This window comes from Prosopis cineraria, unplaced genomic scaffold, assembly GCF_029017545.1.
Source record: "Prosopis cineraria cultivar Desert tree isolate PC_DT_omini unplaced genomic scaffold, ASM2901754v1 PC13, whole genome shotgun sequence".
NCBI classification, from domain to species: Eukaryota; Viridiplantae; Streptophyta; class Magnoliopsida; order Fabales; family Fabaceae; genus Prosopis; species Prosopis cineraria.
In genome coordinates this window covers 1,211,838-1,220,974 of record NW_026555344.1, presented here as the reverse complement: position 1 = coordinate 1,220,974, position 9,137 = coordinate 1,211,838, and the positions used below count along the sequence as shown (strand labels likewise).

The following is a 9,137-nucleotide window of genomic DNA, read 5'->3' as shown; positions in this document are numbered from 1 at the left end:
AAAAAATTATAATTTTAATTTAAAAAATTGTAAGAATTGAACAAAAAATTATAACTTATTAACAAAGATAAAAATATCCTTTTAATTTAAAATTTATTGACAAAGAAGCCTCTAGAGACTTCAGTGAAATTTTGACATTTCAAGAAACTAAATTATCATTTATATAATTTTAAAAAATTATTTTCATTTTTTCTGAATGGTAAAACTAAAAATGTAATACAAGTATTCTACCCCTTTTATTTTAATTTTAGTTGTTGAAAGTCTTCCTGCACGGTTCGCCATGGCCTTTGTATTTAAAAAAAAAAAGTTTCATATGGAGCAACTTGCGTTACATAAAATAATGTACAAGAACATGTGAATCGATATATGTAATATTCTAAATTTCACAACTATCTTTCACACAAATATAAAAAGGTAATTAACTATTAACTATTAAATACTTACCTTAGTAGAAAAGTATCTATTAAAATAATACAAAATAAAACTAATTTTAAAAAATACTGGTAATTAGATATTTATCATGATAAAAAGAGTTTTAGATATAATTTTTATCTCAAATCTTATTATGATAGAAAATAATTTATCGTAATAGTTAAGAGTCAAAATTATTTTTTAAAGGTTTAACATGGTAGAAACTTTTTTAAAATATAATAAAACATTTCTCAAAACAAACTACAATGGTAGAAAAGACTAAACATAGCAAAATAGACCTACCATAGTAATTAAAAAACTGTATAATTTAGTTAAATAGATGCCAATAAAAATAATGTTAAATAATAGGTATGTAATGGGATTCCATTGAAAACACATCTTTAAAATCCAATGTTTTGATAAAAATTATAAGCACAAGAGAAGCATGGTCTCCAAGGGTGGTTTAAATCTAAAATATCACTCTATCACTTGTAAATAGACAACAAAGTAATAGAAATGTCCATACAAAATAATCACCCCAAACTCTAGTTAGATTGATAACCCTTTCCAAGCATAAATTTATTCATCAATATCCAATATGGGCTTGAATAACACTTTTCACAATTTAAAAACATGACCTAACCAAAGTCTATTCTATGATGTACATTTGTCAACAGCACATCCATATCTAACATAATTTAACAAACATAATCTAAATAAGAATTAAGTAAAGTTATAGGTGGGTTATAGTCATCCCTCAGGGTTGTATAATTATAACTAGTTAAATCCAAATTCTAAAGTTTGTTCATAGCATAATTGTTCCAAGCAAACAACAAAGACCGTTTTGCAAAGTCAATTAATGCGCCATGAGTGACAAATAGAATCTCCATGACGAACCGAAATACTGTCAATCCAAATATAGAGTCTATATGCTCAATTGTAATAAAATATTACCCTAGATTAGCAAATATGCATATTACTTAACCAAAATAGAAAAAAGCAAAATGGGTTGGTGCCTCATACACCAATATAGGCCTCTAATGCTTCCTCAGCTAGACTCGCTCTTGTAAAATATTAACTATGATGGATGAGGCACAAAGGTCCCAATAACCAAATTAATATGTAATAATGCATGCAATATAATTAACCATGTGATTGTTAAATGGGCATACAAGATTATTTTCCATACATATGATATCCAAACAATTTGGACAAAAATAATTTTGCACGGCAGCACCTTATGTCCCTCCATACATCGTGCTCGAAGCTAAGTCACTCGATCAAAGGTAAATCAGCCCAAGCTACAAGCCACCTATTGAATTTAATGAGGGCTTACCACATAGTAAAATAACTCTAGACAAAATTTCCAACAACACATTTCAAAACTCGACAGTTCATGTATATTTCAAATATTTCTGAATAAAAACATATATAAACAATTTCATATTTCTAAACAGTAATATTATACCAAACATAATACTCAAATACAATTCAACCCACTTGACCATTATTTTTTTCAAACAAAAATATATTCTTTCTAAACCAACATAATTTTCCAAATACAACAAAAATCACAATCAATTATACATTAATAATAATTACCTTACAGCTTGATCAACAAGTTTCCTTTCACAACACCACTTCCACCATATTCTTTGCTAACACAATTTACATAAATTTTTCATAATACATGAATATTAAATTTGCATATTCAGAAGCTCTCCCCCTCTCTCTGCATACTGTCTCCCTCTCCCTTGCTCCCCCATTGTTCTGTTCTTCATTTCTCCCTCCCTATTTCTCGTTTCTCTCTACTCTCTCCCTCTATTCAAATCTGTGTGAGGGTGTGTGCGTGTGTGTTACATCAGAAACACTGCTCTTGAATAAATTGTGCATGTTAAGCATTCAAAATCCTACAGCAATAGCTTCACCAAAATTTCTGAAATAAACACACAAAGAAAAAAGCAGTGGTCTCCAACAATGGCTTATACAAAAAGTTTAAGTACAAAGAACATGGCATGACAAATTACAAGACATAGCCTCAAGACGTAGACCATTTACCATATTAAGGCCAATTGCCAATTCATCAGCCTTAGAGGAAGTATAATCCTTAACCTGAACTCAAAAAGTCAAGTTCCACAATATCACAACATATTGTTACTATTCGGCATTCTACAGCAGATACCTCAAGTTTATCTCAGTTAGGTAGTTACCCTTTCATTTCCTTTATAAACAAATAAATAGAATGCAATTCAAAGAAAATTAGAGCCAAAAATAGAATTTCAAAGAAGAAAATTAAGACAGGGATATCAAAAGCATCAGCTTAGCTCTGTGACCAAGTTTATCATATCAAAATATTTAGCATTTTGGATTTCAAAATAGCATTAGAGACAATCCAAAAGCACAACAGTTGAACTTTGGATTCCAAAAAGTTGCACTTTTTCTTTAATTTTAACTATAATTCCTCATATTTATTTATCATTATTAGAAAATCAACAAAATCAGATGGCAAGCACAAATTCATAAATCATAAGCAAGCAACAAAGGAATATAAAATGATAGAAAAAATCATTATTCAAGTCATCAATGATTCATCGCAAAGTGTAAACTGAATGTATCTATTATCTTCAAGTCAATGAATATAAACATCTAATCCTATCATCGACAATACAAATTGAATCACTAGCAAAACTAAAAGCTCAATTAAACTGAAAATGCTAAAAATTAATTTCCACAATGAATGAAAATGAGGATTATGTGACAGTAAATTAACTAAAAATTTCATAGAAGGAGAATATTGCAATTGAACTCACCCCTACTTCCTAGATTAAAGTTTCATGCTATCAAAAAGAGGATTTGGATACAATGTGTTAAGATTGTATGGCGATGACAGAAAGCAATGCGCTGTTTTTCTTCTTACAGTTAAAGGAAAATAATAAAAAATAATTAGAAATTTCACATCAAGAAAATTAAAAGGAGATAGAAGAACATAGCATTTGCAAGAACTACCTTGCTTCCAAATGACTCTCGCCGAAATTTATGACCTCGTGCAAGGAGATTGACCGTGCAATTCAGGTCTCGTCAAAGAAGCATGCAACGATGACAAAATGAGAAGCCATGGGGATTGAAGAGTAACACTGGTAGGAGGATGACCGATGAAAAGGGAGCGAGAAAAGGGGAGAACATCGAAAGAGAAATAATGACAAAATAAGAGGTTCGAGCAAAATGGGCGGGCTTTAAAAAGTTCTAGTGAAAGATATAAAGGGAGAAAAAAATTACAAATTTATAAAATTATCAAAAAAAAATGGGGGAAACGTTACTTGCATCGGCAGCCGTCACAGATGAGCAACCCAACACCTCCTCCACGGCTGAGGACCTGCAAGGAGGAAACACAAACGGATGCATGAGAACAACACAAGGAGACCGAAGCAGCAAAAGCAAGAGACACAGAAGCAATCAACACTCAGACACAGTAGGAGACATAGTAAGTCGTCGGACCCTTGCGCACAAACATCCGGTATAACCTGACCCATCACAAAAAAAGCCCTGACACTCGATTTCGTTCTTTTAGTCAATGAGAGAAAAGAATGCGGGCTGAGCAGGATATGCAACAGGATTGGATGAGCACTGTAGCAAATCCACAGTGCAAGTTTTCTAAAACTACAGAGAGGCAGAGACTAATTGGGAATACAAATCAACGCGCGCACTGAGGTAGATTACTCGAACAAATACTTGTAGCCCACGAATGAATGAGGACAACCTGACACGCAAACTAACACCGCACGCTTAACCAAAGGGAACACGCGAGAGAAATTTTTTTTTTTGAAACCCTACCTCACCGGCTAGCCGGCTAGGGATTCCAAATAAGAGGAATCAGAGCATAATTTTGGCGATTGACTTGACGGACTTATGATTAAAAAAAAAAAAAATTAAGAAAAATGGGGCCATTTTTAGTATTTCACAGTTCTTGGTTCACCAACTTCTAGATATGAGGTTGATTTTTTATGAGATGCCACACAATCCTCGTTACTTCGACTTTGGAGTTTCAATTAGCAAGTTAACAGCAAAAGTTAACGATGGGGGTTTAGAATTAAAAAAAAGAGAGAGGCTAATGAGATTACTATTAAGCTTTAAAATATTATGAGTGTTATATACAACTAACTTAAAATTAAGAAGTATTTTATATATTTTAGCATTTCCAAACTATTGAGAATAAATTATAGGTTTTTTTCAATTAAATTACTATATATACAGGGGTAGAGAGATTCAAACTTCATATGATCCTATCAATTTTAGTTGGTTAAAGACAATTAATTTTATTTTAATCCTAAAATGAATAAACACAAGCACGTGCACAATGTAGATAAGTGATGCAAAGAATGGGCGAGGGCGACATTTATAGTATTAAAACGACCCACTACATGGTTTTTTTTTTTTTACCGACCGAAGAACTACATGTTTAAAATGATAAAATAATTTCAAGACTTTAAGAGTTTCACATATCTAAAAATTTAAACAAAATTATTCGAACTCAATTACTATGCCGAATTTCAAATTAAGACAAAACAAGTTAAGATAGAGTTGGATCCCATTAGACTTTTGTACAGATCATTCATGCTTTTTTAATTGAACTGGACTTCTAAGTTGCTCAATGTGAAGAGAATAAGTTAATTTGAACTGTACACGACAAGTTGTACTGGACAAACCCATTCGCACAAGACTCAGCCCTTGATTTCCAGTTCAACCATAGGACATTGGTATATTAAGAGGTCTAATCTAATGATTAGAAGCATGACTAATAACATAGTAAAAAACAAATTTTCAAATGAGTTAATTTCTAATGGAGTAGCAATGATGTGTGTTCTAATGAATGAGTTGCCTCCCCTTTTTTTGGTGGAGTTGAGTTGCCTCCCATTTTTTGGTGGGATTTTAAGGTTCTTTTCTTCCATGACCTCATTTGGTACATTGGAGTAAACAGGATTGGAGTTAAACTTTGATTAGTTGGTATTTATCAATTCAAACTTCTCATGGAACTCAATTTAGCTAAAATACTTGGAATCTGTTTCCATCATTATCATGGTAGAATTAAGCTGATTCCATGGAATTGTCCTACCTCTCTTCCTCCTTTCAATATCCTGCCTATTAACATTATTATCTCAATTCATATGAATCAAATAAGATTAAGTAAAGTAATATGCGTATTTGAAGAATTTATGAATGATTGTGACTCCTCGATCACCTTGAGTGTAAGCAGATTCATAACTATTAAACCCCCTATAGTTTTCAAAGAGTACAGAGAATTGAAAGTGTTATGTGTGTTGATTATCAATTCATTGCATTATATGGATCATATTAGCAATCACCTTAATGATTAATTAATAAATTAATCTCTCATTATCTTTGATTCGATCTATTAAGAGATAGAAAATAACTGACGGCTATAAGGTTAGGTCTCTGCCCATTGGACTCACTTGTGTAATCCACCTATCATGATCCATATAATATCATAAAGACCAATCTGTTCTGGACTCAATATCTAATTAATGCAAATACATAATATATAAATATTTTAATAATCTCCCACTTCGATTATATTAATTAAACGCCATTAGGCCACCAATAAAATTTAAAAATTGAAACTTTACAAATCACTAGACCCTAAGGGGAATCAAGTGATAGTTAGACATAAAAGTAGTGTTTCATAATCTAAATAGAACAAAATATAAAATTTTATTTCAAACACAGTTTAGCAAGATAACAACATAATATTATTAATTCCCATGAAGAAACAAGCGACATGTATAACGTACCACAACAGAATCATTAAATCCTATAGAGATACAAATGATGTAGACACGTCTAATTAAACTGGACATACAATGGGTCTTCTAACCATAACTCAGTAAAGAGACAACATGAAGTCACTAAATTCTATGGGAAAACAAGTGACATAAAATGCATTAACACAAGTCATTGAATCCTATGAGGAAACAAACTATATAAAGCACCATAAGATCTTTGAATCTAGATTGAAATTCAATAGAGAAATAACACAAAATTATTGAATCCTATGAAGGAACAAGTTATACAAGATGCACAAACATAAATCATCAAATTCTATGAGGAAGCAAATAATATAAAGCATCTAATTGTTTTTTAAACAAAAAATTGAGCATAATAGTAAAATGATCTTAAATCATCAAATGTCCTCACAAGAATACAACTCAAACTCCTACTAAATCAAGATTATCTCAAAAGATTTAAACCCACATGGGTAAACCCTTGATCATACAAATGCATAAGCACAAGGGTGAAACTAGCCTTGGAAGTTGAAGGGAGCCAATTTTTTTCAAAAATAAAAAAATTATACATTTATATATTTTGTTAATTTAATTTAATTATATTCTTTATAATTAATTTCTCAAAAATAATTTGTAACTGTTAAAATATCATTCAATGTTATAGGTCTTTACATTTTTTTTTAATATTTTAAGTCTTTATATTTTTATATTTTTAATATTCTAGACAGCCACGACACTGATGACTCCAGAACTTGCTACGATATTATGAAACTGAATGAGAGAGGTTGTGAACTAGAATCTCTGACAGCGAGTTCTGATGACCTAATGATGCTAGCTCCTAAAGATAGCCACAGTAGAGTCAAAAGCGAAAAAACATAGGCTTCCAACAGTTTTATAAATCCAAAACACACTAGGAAGCAAATCCATTCACGCAATTATCTTGGAATCTTATGATAATATGCACCATCTTTGCTAAGAAATGGAATTAAAGCAAATGGCAGAGAAGAAGCAGGTGATGCACTGAAGGTTTAAAGAATTTAGAGCGAGCATTACATTGATATGCAAGTACTGTCGAATACAAGACTAGAATTGAGATCGCTTCATTTTCATGAATTTCATGATAAATAGTCATTAAAATAAGAAAGTCCAACCAAATATTATATTCTCATAGAATTCCATCCCGTTACAAAAATGAACATATTAATTCAGATACTCTAAATTTAATATTCATAACTTCAACTCTAATACCATGTGATAACCTTAATATCTCAATTCATATAAGTCAAATATGATTAAGTAAAGTAATATGCATACATGAAGAATTCATGAATGACTGTGACTCCTCGTTTATCTTGAGCATAAAGAAACTCACAATCTCCTTGACTCTCATAGTTTTTAGAGAGTACGGAGATAATGGAGAGAGTGGAAAGTGTTGTGTGTATTGGTTACCGATTAATTGCATTATATGGATCACATTAGTAACTGCATTAATAATTAATTAATAAATTAATCTCTCATTATCTTTGACTTGGTCATTTAAAAAATAAGAAATAACTGACGGCTATAAAGTTATAAGTTGGGCCTCTGTCCATTAAACTTACATGTGTGATTCACCTATTGCAATACACACAAATCATAAAGACCAATCTATTATTGACTCAATATCTAATTAATGCAAATTCATAGTATATAAATATTTCATAAATATTCCAACACTATCTCTCTCCCTCCTCTCAATGTTAGCTATAGAGTTGTTTATTTTGTCTTTTCATATTGTAAATACATTTACAAATTTAAAACTTATAAAAGATTCCATATCATATCAAACATATTTTAATACTATAACTATATTCTGATTTTAATTTCATAAAAAATGTTTCCATTATACTAAAAGGTGTCTAAATTTTTAAGCTCACGAGGTTATTTTAAAAGTGCGAACAAAATTTCAAGGAAACATTAAGCACGAACAATGAAGTGGATATGTATGGAAATAAGACATACAAACATTTGTATAAAAATTGTTTGAAGGTTCTAAATTGTATTTGTATGATATACTATCTAAAATAAATCAACCATATAAAATATAAATTTACATGAGGCTACATAATTCATAAATCATAAATAGTGTGTCTTTTTCCCTCCCACACAATTGTTTTTTCAATTTTTCTTCACATATTCCATGAGATCATGCAATTTTTTGTTAGCCTTCTTTGTATGGTTCAATACAAATCAAAAGCTTGTTGAATGATAAAAATTTAAATATTTAAAAAATATTAAAGGTCCTACTTATATGGTAAAAAATATTTATTTTGATATTGATACTATTTATAAGATACTCAAATAAATATTATATTAATTTTTATCCTCTTACATTTATTAAATATTGAGAATGTTATAAATTTTAAAATATTTTATTTTTAAAGTATAAATATTTAATAGTGAAAAAGATGAAAATTTATTGAATGTTTAGAAAAAATTAAGGGGATTCAAGATTTTTTTTTTTCAAAATTTCACACACTCAAAGTTATTTGAATTTATAAAAAAGATGTACTCCCTCCGTTAAAAAATGTGAGGCATTTTTAATTTAATCTCACATCTCAATAAAATAATTAACTATTTTTAAATTAATCCTATCTTTTTATATTTATTCTTATTAAACATCCTATAATAAATATAAAATTACTATTAATAGAAACACTTTAAAAAATAATTATATTTTAAAAGATTAAAATTATTTTATATTTTTAAATATTAAATTCTTTAAAAAAAATTTTATATTTTTAAAGAGTATATCTAGAAAATCAAATCCGACCTGCACCTTCCCAAAGAACAATTCGTGGTCAAAAAAGTCACCCTGTGAAAAGCAATTAGGGTTAGAGAATTAGAAGCAGTGAGTACAACAGGAGAGGGCGGTTAATTTTTGACAAA

General features: G+C 29.9%; 1 long non-coding RNA gene across 4 annotated transcripts; it reads right to left on the bottom strand.

The window, feature by feature from the left end:
• Positions 1 to 1,526: 1,526 nt before the first annotated feature.
• On the bottom strand, positions 1,527 to 4,323 carry LOC129291887 (uncharacterized). 4 transcript variants are annotated; one of them, XR_008588787.1, is made up of 2 exons: positions 4,243 to 4,323; positions 1,527 to 3,784 (listed from the first exon to the last, which is right to left on the bottom strand). It is a non-coding gene; the product is annotated as an uncharacterized LOC129291887 (long non-coding RNA). The 4 variants fall into 4 exon arrangements; XR_008588788.1 differs by having other exon boundaries at positions 4,169 to 4,276; XR_008588789.1 differs by lacking the exon at positions 4,243 to 4,323 and adding an exon at positions 4,100 to 4,227.
• Between the last annotated feature and the right edge of the window lie 4,814 nt (positions 4,324 to 9,137).